The following is a 10,727-nucleotide window of genomic DNA, read 5'->3' as shown; positions in this document are numbered from 1 at the left end:
CAAGATATAGTCACTGAAGGATATGTATATTATATGCATGTTTTATGTACTAGTATTTGTACACATGCTATAAATGCACCTACACACACACACACACACACACACACACACACACACACACACACACACACACACACACACACACACACACACACACACACAGAGTTAAATTCTGAGGTGTGTGCTGCACACCTGCAAGTGGAGGATTACAAATATGCTTACAATGCATTTGCTAACAAAAGATATTAGCATTCGTTTAATGGAAAATGGAAAAATGTCACTGTGTGCTTCTATCTGCAATGGAAAGGTTAGGATATAATATTTTGTGCTACATTCTTGTTGGAGAAGGAGAGGAATTTGAAAGAAATGTGTAATATGCCCCTGTAGGCAGAAATGGTGAGTGTGTGTGCGTGCACACATGTCTGCGTGTGCACGCGCGCGCGCGCGTGTGTGTGTGTGTGTGTGTGTGTGTGTGTGTGTGTGTGTGTGTGTGTGTGTGTGTGTGTGTGTGTGTGTGTGTGTGTGTGTGTGTGTGTGTGTGTACTGTGGCTCAGAGTGTTCGTACAACATACCTATCTTTCAGGGGCTACTGAGAAGATGTATTGTGCACTCAGTAGGGCCACTGGGGATAGAATGACTATACAGAATATTACTGAAAAAGATATTCATAAGAGATGTACACACTACTAGGGAAGGATTATAATGTGGTGCTTGTGTTCTGCAAAATTATCTGTACTGTGCACATACAGTGGAGGGATTACAGTGTCAGGGCACTAAACCCGTCTGTTGGGGACCTCCTGAAAACTACTAGTAGTGAGCAACATAACTAGTCAGTTAACAAACTGAAAGGTAGTACACATATGTTGTGGAGATAGATGCAGCATTTAGGGGTCCCAGAATGCATACCTAATCACTAATTAAGGGTGTTCAGGATGTTTCCAGTAATCAGTATTTAGTTCCAGGATGTGTACAGTAATTAATGCTTGTATTATGGAGGGAATTCTGGGATTGCAGTAATAATCAGTACACAATTCTCAGGATTTGTGCACTAATCAGTGCATCAAGGTTTTTAAGATGTTTGCACTAATCAGTACACAAGAGCTTCCAGGATGTGCACGCTAATTATCACTTCCATCAGGGAAGTGTTGTAGCTTCTGTACTGTAATCACTGCACAAAGAGTTGAAGGATATGTACTCCAAATTCATATGCCAGGAAGGGGGGGGGGGGGGGGTTCCAGTATGTGTTCACTAATCAATATATGTTGACAGGGACCAGCATGGGTACAGTAATCAGAACATAAAGTGTTTTAACGATATATACATTAATCAAATACCAGAGAAGGCTTGTAAGTATATGTACACCAATCACTTCATATGTCTGGGAGGGGTTCCTGAATGTGGGAATGTGTAAATAAGAAAATCAAGTGCCCCAAAATATGCAGGCTAAACAAAATATAGGGAGTTCTATGATGTGTACAGCTATTAGTACATAATGGGCCCCAAAGAATGGAGAAAGGAACAACACAGAAAAATTACTGCATCGTCCAAACTCCTTCCCATACTTCTATACACATCACAAATAGTTAATCCTCTTATTTTATCAACTTTCAAAGTGTTTAAGAGCAATATTTAATATATGTTCCTGTTTTGGGGCATTTGTCCCCCTATTATTTTAGTCTGTGTCCATTTTTATGTTTTTTACTAGGAGGTTGAGAGGTATGAAGCAGCATATTTTGTTAGGAGCAAAGAAATCAGAATGTCTTAAGGAAACTTACATGGATGTAGAAAGAACATACAAAACTCAAACAATTTGTTCAGCTTTTTGCAGCACACTTCCTTCTCTCAAAACGTCTCTCCAATCCAGTCCATAAATTTTCTACCTTTATGTTTCTATTTGTCCCCCCCCACCATGTCATATGTGACTCTGAAACTATGGCATCCTTGCAGTACCTTTATGAATCAAACTTATTTTTTCTTTTACTGACTTCCTGTTTTTACCAAGTGAAATTATTTTTCTATCCACCTCTGCCTCTCACTAGTTAACATGCACAATTTGTGTTTACCTTTTCTTTAATTATTTTGCTCTTACCTGCATATTGTGTGAGAGTTTCCCTGCCATACTCTTGAACTAGTAACATTCTATCATAAATCTTGATGATTAGAAGTTACTTCACATTACAGGTATGTACGGCTTAATAGTCGTGATAGGTTCTATCCCATAGACTGTTAAGTGGTGCGGACATTAAGCAAACACCTTGAACATTGTATTGGTCTTTGCTTAATGTCCGTCTGCACAATGGCTGATTGCATTTATGTCTGCCTGTTCAGTATGGACATAAATGAGGTTGGACATTGTATGGAAAGACGTTAAGCGGCACACACCTGTATTTGTTCATTTATTGTTGTGGCTTACTATTGTATTTTTTTGTCCATGTTGCATGAGGCTGACTATTCTACAGTTATTTTTTTTTAATTATATTCATTAAGTTCAAGTCGTATACCCCATATCAGCAAGAGAAGCACAAGAAAACACAGTAACACTCTCAATTTTAATATTAAATGCAGTATTACTATCTTCTGCAGCAGTAAATAGAGTCACAAAACCAAATGATTAATCCAGCCTGAGTCTTGAGTTGAAAGGCCTGTTAAATACTAGGAATCAGCAACTAACTACTATGAGAGAGTGAACAGCTAACAGTGTGAGTTGTACAAGTATCAGAAAACTCTAGTATTAATAATACTGTACAAGTCATTAATGCAATGAATGACAGGAAATGTACTCTGCTCACATTGTTGTAGTGATTCTTAGACATGCTTGTAGACCACATAAAATGCAATAATCCTATCACATCCCAGTGTGGGGCCCTATTGTGCCAAATAAGTCCAACTAGCCTAAGGCTTGTCCTGGATCCAATGAAAAAGTAGACATTTGAGCCACTCATGAGCAAAGAGGAACAGTAGAGCGGACTTTGGTTTAATGGCTAAAATCAGAGTGCTTTGCTGAATGCACAGCAGTTGAAAGGCAAGGAGTTAAAAGCATAAGGATTACAGGGTAATGAGAGAGAGAAAGTATAAGAGTGAAAGATTTAAGAGGGACGTGGGAGAATGGTAAGACAAAAAATAAACAATATCATTTGATGTGTCCAGAATCTCCCCCCTCTTGTTTACTGTTGCAGTTGCTGCCATTAAAACTACCAAACATCTTCTGGAAAAAGGGTCTTCTGATATTGTGAAAAGTACTTTTAGAAGCAGGAACCCTGGTGCCGGACATGCAGTTCAACTCCTTATCTGCCATTGCCTTTATTTACTACTTCTGCAGAAAGATGCATTGTGCTTTATTGTTTTTGACTTCTGCAAAAATGTTGCTTCTGGTTTACCATAAACAGTATCTTTTGGTACTGTATATACAATAGGGCTTGCTGACATCATCTAAATGAGACAGAGTCTTTAACTAAGCAAGTCTGCTAAATGACTCAGTAGTGGCAGTGGAACTCATACATTTATCCAAAGAATCATCATACCATTATGTCATTTATACTAGCACAATGGATGTTAGCTTTCAAAATTGTCTAACAGCCCCATTGGGTAAGAGCTGCTAAGTGTTTAAAATCTGGTCTAAATTACACTCACAGTATTGACACACGTTACTCATAAAATGAAGACTAGCAGATTTTAATACACTTCTTTTGTACCTTTGCAGAATCTCATCAGATGACACAGCTGTTCCAATGTTTTGAAACACTTATATTAGGCCTTTCCTTAGACAATGTATATTGTCCAGTGAATTTCTTTAGAAGGGAGAGAAGTGAAACAAAACTTTGAAAGATAAAATTAGCAACATCTTAAAATTGTTGTAGTTCATTCCTTACTAGCTTGCAAGCTAGTATGTAGTTATTCAGTGTTCCACTTAAGAAATTAACAGTCACAGTAAAATACAGATTCTGTAGGGCTATCTAATACTTGAGAGCCCTCACAAATACATGACTTTTGCTGGACCTGTCTAATATAATTCATAGCAGAGGATTGTATTTCCTCAAAAATAGTTTTCTTAGTGTTCACATCTGCTCAGTTATTAAGGACCAAAATGTATTTTATTAAATTTAGTTGTATATGCTACATTATACTATTAGTTTGCTGTATTTAGCCACCCTCCCAAACCCAGGAGCCCCACTTGGCCTTCCTGAGAACACTGGAAAATATGAAGGTCTCTCCAAACACCATTATATTGGGCGACTTCAACTACCCAAACATAGACTGGGAGCATTACTCTAGCTCCAACACCCTAGCCCAAAGGTTCCTAGAATTTATAAACTCAAATGCTATGGAACAACTTGTTACCACTCCCACAAGAGGGGAAAACATACTGGACCTGATCATCACCAACATGGGGACTTTATGCTCCAGACCAGAAGTGTATCCCTCACTGGTAAGATCAGACCATAAACTAATCTCACTGGATAGTCACATCCCAACACCACCCCCTGCCCAGAAAACCACAGTGAAAAACTTCTCTAAAGCAAATTTCACACTCCTCAAAACCGAGGTGGAATCCTTCAAAGCCCCCGGGCCTGTGGAAAATACGGCCCAGACCGCCAAATCCTTTATAAACGCATTCTATGAACACCTTCAGGAATGCATGGATCATGCAATCCCAAATAAAACCAAGACCCAATCCTCCAAGGGCAGACGTCCTGTCTGGTGGACCCCAGCCATAAACAAACTATACAATAGAAGGAGGAAGCTACTACATGATAGAGCAAAATCCCAAAAAGGGAAGGCATCTCTGATCAGTATTAGCAAAAAACTATGGGCACTCATTAAATCGTCTAAGGCCAGCTTTGAGAGAAAAATTGCACAGGACACTAAGGGTAATCACAAGGCTTTCTTTAGTTATGTTAGGAACCTGGGTGGGAATTCCCAGATATGCTCAGAATTAGTCCAAAATGACAAAAAATACACTGAAACCACAGACATTGCCAACATCCTAGCTGACAGGTTCAGTGCAAACTCCCCCCCCCCCTCCCCACCAAAAGGGCAAATATCTATCCCAGCAGAGTGCTGCCCCCCTGACATCTCAGATGCTCAGGTAAGAGCCGGCCTCTCCAAAGCATAAAACACAGCATCAATGGGACCATACGGTGTCCCGGGCTGTGTCCTACATGAACTCCAAGAAGAGCTAAACCCAAACATAAAACTACTGTTCAATCTCAGCCTTACTACAGGATATGTACCCAAAGAGTGGCGTACAGCAACAGTGGTCCCTCTCCACAAGGGTGATGCCTCAACGGATCCTGGAAACTATCGCCCCATAAGCCTGACTAGCTTGGTCTGCAAAGCTATGGAAAGGATCATCATGGACCTCATAAATAAAGATATTGGGGACCTACAGACACTGGATCCTACCCAATTCGGCTTTGTTAAGGGCAGATCCTGCCTCTTAAACCTGGTCGATTTCTGTGAAACAGTCACCAAGGCCATTGACGAGGGGAAGGTGGTCCACACAGCCTACCTGGACCTCGCAAAAGCCTTCGATACAATACCCCACTAGGGCATTATGGATAAGCTCACCAGCTTAAATATAAACCCCTATGTCACTAGATGGGTTGCAAACTGGCTCAAGGACAGAACCCACATGGTTAGAATTGCTGGAGCCATGTCAGACTCCAAACCAGTTACAAGTGGCATCCCACAAGGCTCAGTCCTGGGACCTCTCTTGTTCAGTATATATTTCTCGGAGGTACAGGCCAACACGGAAGGACTGTGGCTGACCAAGTTCGCAGATGACTGCAAACTGGGTGCCATAATCGACTCTCCAGCCGACACAAGCATCCTCCAAAAGGGCCAAATAAAAACAGACAACTGGTGCCAGAGCTATGGCCTCAATCTAAACGCCAAAAAGTGTATAGTCATCCCCTTTGGCAAAAACATAGAGCCCAGAAATTACCACATAGGTGGTAATCCATTAAGTACAGAAGAAGTAATTAGGGACCTGGGGACCCAAGTTGATAGCAATCTCTCATTTGACAACCACGTGGCCAAAGTGGTTAGAAAAACATTTTATATAGCCCACCTAATCATGAAGGGATTCACATCGAGATCAGGGGAGGTCATCATGCCTCTTTACTCATCCCTCATCAGGCCCATAATTGAGTATAATGCCCCTTTTGGGATGTACCTTACCAGACACCTGCAGCAACTGGAAAGACCCCAAAAGTACATCACCAAGAGGATCAAAGGGCTCAAACAGATGCCATATGCTGCCCGGTTAAAGAAACTCCAGCTCTACTCAGTGGCATACCGCCTGCTCAGAGGCAATCTGTGCCTGACGTATAAAGCCATGTCCAACCCAGAATTAATGGACATGCTGCACCTCAGAAAATCCAAATCCCATCGAGCTACGCACTCGAGAGACTTGAACCTCAGCACTGGACTAAATAGGACATGCTGGAGGGACAGATTCATAACCCAGAGGCTCCCTTCACTCTGGAATAAAATCCAAGTCCAGGTTAGGCAGAGTCCCTCATTGACTCTCTTCAAGAGGAATCTTGATGAGTGGATGGGAGATCGTAGGTTTACCCCGGGTATCACTTCTGTGTCACTGTTAGATAGAGGCACAGTATACTAACCTCGAAAAAGGGCATAGCAAAATTCATTTAAAATGGGTGGCGAACACCAAACACACTCTGGCTAGGCTTATAAATGCCCTAGGTCATATAGCCTAGTATGAACCTATATTTCTTAGTCATAACTTTCAAGCATTTTACCTCTATAAAGTGTAATTATCTCTAGTCTTCTTCAGTATTTTCTCAGTATTGTCTCATTTTCTATTCATTTATTTATTTAACATTTAACATTTGTTTACCAGGAGTGTCTGAGTGAGCTAAAAAAGGTAGATTTTCAGTGGAGGCCCAAGGAGAAAAACTCCAAACTATTTTTTACAAAAACAGTGTAATAAAATTATAAAACAAGTGGTTACAATATATATACTGAATTGAGATGGTGTAATAAAATAAATAAATTCATGTTTCTGCAAAGTCTCTTTGTCACACATACTCACACACACACACACACACACACACACACACACACACACACACACACACACACACACACACACACACACACAAACAGCAGTCATTCATACCAAAATCTTATATATATAATACACACACACACACACACACACACACACACACACACACACACACACACACACACACACACACACACACACACACAGACACACACACATACACACACACAGACACATACACACACACACGTGCACATACATACAGAGAGACAGACATATAGATAGATGAATATCTAGCCTGCCAGACAGATAGATAGATAGATAGATAGATAGATAGATAGATAGATAGATAGATAAATAGATCAGTAAAGGATTCTTCATTTGAAACTGAATTTTCTAATACATTACCAGACATTCCTATATAAATTTTTTTCAGCAAAACCTCTTTTTAATAAAATCTCAGTGCTGTATGTATACAGAACTTCCACTGAAAACTAAAGTAGTTGTTTGAACTAGAGGTAAGTTCTTTTCACCTATGCAGCTCTGTAAAAATAACAAAGAATACGCTATGTTAACAGTGTTGGAAAGACATCCAGTTCCAAATGTTACATTTATTTAAATGCTTAATATTTATATGGTACACTTAGTAGATTAAAACTACCATGTAGCTGGTATTTTAGTTTCCTGTACATCTGCTAACTTTTTGTCTGACCATGATCAGCAAATGTGAAGAAGTGCATTTACAATGGTGGAACCTGCTTTGCAAAATTAAAGACAAAAGTAAAGCTAATGTCTGCCTTTTCTGCAAGAGGCAAGACAGCCATTCCACTCCCCCCTTAATGATGATTCTCAGTCGAATACTGCTGCAACTCAGAAAAACTGCAATTCCGTTTGCACAATTAAAATGAAAGTTACATATTTTCCATAAGAATGGATCTTCATGATCCTTTTTCATCCACTTCAAGCAGAAATGGCACCAATTTAGCATCTTCAGGTTTTTCCCAAATTTTGAGCTCCTGCCCTTGCTCCCAAAATGGACCTTAATTTCATCTCTTCTCCAGATCATAATATAGACACTAGGAAAAATACCTATATTTGTTTAAAACAAAATCAGTGCAATCACTCCTTCTCCTGTAGACCTCTGGTATATTAAATTAAGCCAGTATGGGGGGATAACCAACTGGTGGGGGGGGGGGTATTTTGAAGTAGACAGACATGGATCATGAACACTTATTGTCATAAGTACAGAGCTTTTGTATCTTACATATTCAGTCCATCCACTTCAGGCAAAAGGACAAAGCTCCCAGCAGTATGTGTTACCATGGCAGAATACCAAAGAGGACTGCAAAGGAAGACCAAGAGCTTGTAATTACATTCATCTTCTATAATTTTCCGAAAGTGTGCTGAGAAGCCCATGTCACAGCAGCACAAACATCAACCACTGACAAGTTTCTAAAGAAGACAAAAGATGTAGCCATGGATCTAGTTGAATGAGCTCTAGGCTTACTTGGAATCATCCTACTGCTAGAGATATAACAGTATATAATACAATCGTTCAGCCACTTGGAGAAGGTGGCCTTGGAAATCATCTAGATCAGTGTAATTGAAGCAAAATAAATACAAAGGTAATCAAGCTTTGTAAGAATTTTTAGCCTTTGTAAATAGAATCTCAGTTGTTTATGAATGCCTAGGTAGTTCCACTTGTATTTCTATTTGTAAACTCAAGGAAAAAGACTCTAGGCATGAAGGCTGGCTTAGTTTGAAATGGAGCACTGTCTTTATGAAGGACTAAATATGAAGTTCAACAAGGGAGGGCTTGTAACACTGAAACCTACTGGTTGCTACTAGAAACATGGCCTTCTAAAAAAAAGAAATTTTAGTTTTGCTTTAGCCACCAGTTCAAAAAGAGAGCTTGCCTACTTTTCCAAATTACAGTTGAGATCCCATGAATGAACATGGTGTCCTTAAAAGAGGTTTCAACAGGAAGGCATTCATAAAAAAAGGCTAAGCAGACTTTCTGATATACTAGTGAACATGAATTAAAGCCTTGGTGGAAATATGAAATAACTGCTAAATGTACCATCAGAGTGGAAAAAATAGAAAACTTATCAACAACTTCAGTCCGGAGCTACAGGATAGCAGGAATGGGTGCTGTAAAAATGATTTATTCCCTGATGAGTGTCCCAAAGAGATAATTTTTATCCACTTTCTCTTGCAGGCATTTCTTTTTAGAGGGCTTTTGGGCTGCTGTTAGGACATGGACCACCCTAGGAGGATTAGAAGGACTTCTGACCATTAAAATAATTTTGGGGTTTTCAGACAGATGAAAAGACCTGGATGAGATTCTAGAGCAATAGGTGTATGTGTCAGTTGAAGCCACTGTAAGGAAAAACCACACTTACCATGGCCCTTTAAGAATGACCTTGGTCATACACATTTTCATAGTTTTGTGTAAGATGCATAAAGGTCAAGGACCATCACAACACAGGCTCCAAGGACATAGCGTAGACATTCAAACCAAACCAAGTATCTAAAGACTTCTTGAATGATTCTAGTGAGTTACATTTCCTTACTTGCAATAGCAATCTTTTCCATGATCTCATGATACTTTAGTTGATAAACTTGATCTAAAAGTTGTTCTGCATTTTGCTATCTGAGAGGCATAATTTGCACAATGAGAACTTTGCCCTGATTGCATCAAGTCAACATTGAACAAAAGTTGTGTGTCATCATAATGAAGTGCATGGTATGCTAGGCACTCTCTGCCATGTAACCATTGATAACTGATAGAATAGAAGTTTAGTTTAGCTAAATGTTCCTGAAATGTGATTGTTCTGTACTCCATAATTCTTTTGCTACATTTTCTCATATGGAAAGGATGCCTCTTGAATATGTACAAAACAATGAGATGTATTCAGTTATATGTCTAACATACATTATAAATAGTTTCAATAGAATTACAGTAGATCTGGATGAAAATTATCTCAAAAGGAGGACCATGACATACATGGCTTTTGCCTTAACAGCACATGATTTTCTTTTAAATTTTCAGTTAGAATTTATATAGGCACCAAGGTTAATGTAGTCAGTCACTTCCTATATAACATGATTTTGCAAAATCAAAGGTTACTCAGGTCTGAAATGACCAAAATACATAACACCACTCTTAGATGGATTGATATTAAGACCCATTTTATTTAACCATTCAGAAAGCCAAATGATCTGATGATGATGCTAAATTGTACCAATTTTAATGTCATCAACATACTTAAACTGCCAAGAATAGACAGATGATAAAATCAGCAAGCAAAGGTGAATAGTTTTGTTGGAAAATTCATCCTGAAGTCTTGGTTAGTGCCTACACAAGTGTCTCATGTTTTGTACAAAATCTCACCAAAGTTACACTGATATATATATATTGTATTTTATATAGCATATATAATGGATACAAGTAGGTTAAAAAAGACAGCTGTGCACAAGTCCCAGGATAAAAAAGTACCCAATCCTTGTAGAGGCACTGGTGCCAGGACTGGAAAAAATGACAGTGTTGAATCCTCAAGACATGGAAACATTCCCACAAATGGGTTAGGCCAGGCTCAGAGGGACGATGGCCCCTCTGTTGTGGAAGGAAGTAGTAGTCCACAAAAATCACAAAAACTGATAGGCCAAAGAAGAGCCATAAAGATGATAGTGT

Source organism: Protopterus annectens, chromosome 4.part1 (genome assembly GCF_019279795.1).
Source record: "Protopterus annectens isolate FY-2018-M chromosome 4.part1, PAN1.0, whole genome shotgun sequence".
Taxonomy (NCBI): Eukaryota; Metazoa; Chordata; order Ceratodontiformes; family Protopteridae; genus Protopterus; species Protopterus annectens.
Note: the sequence above shows the minus strand (reverse complement) of the source record.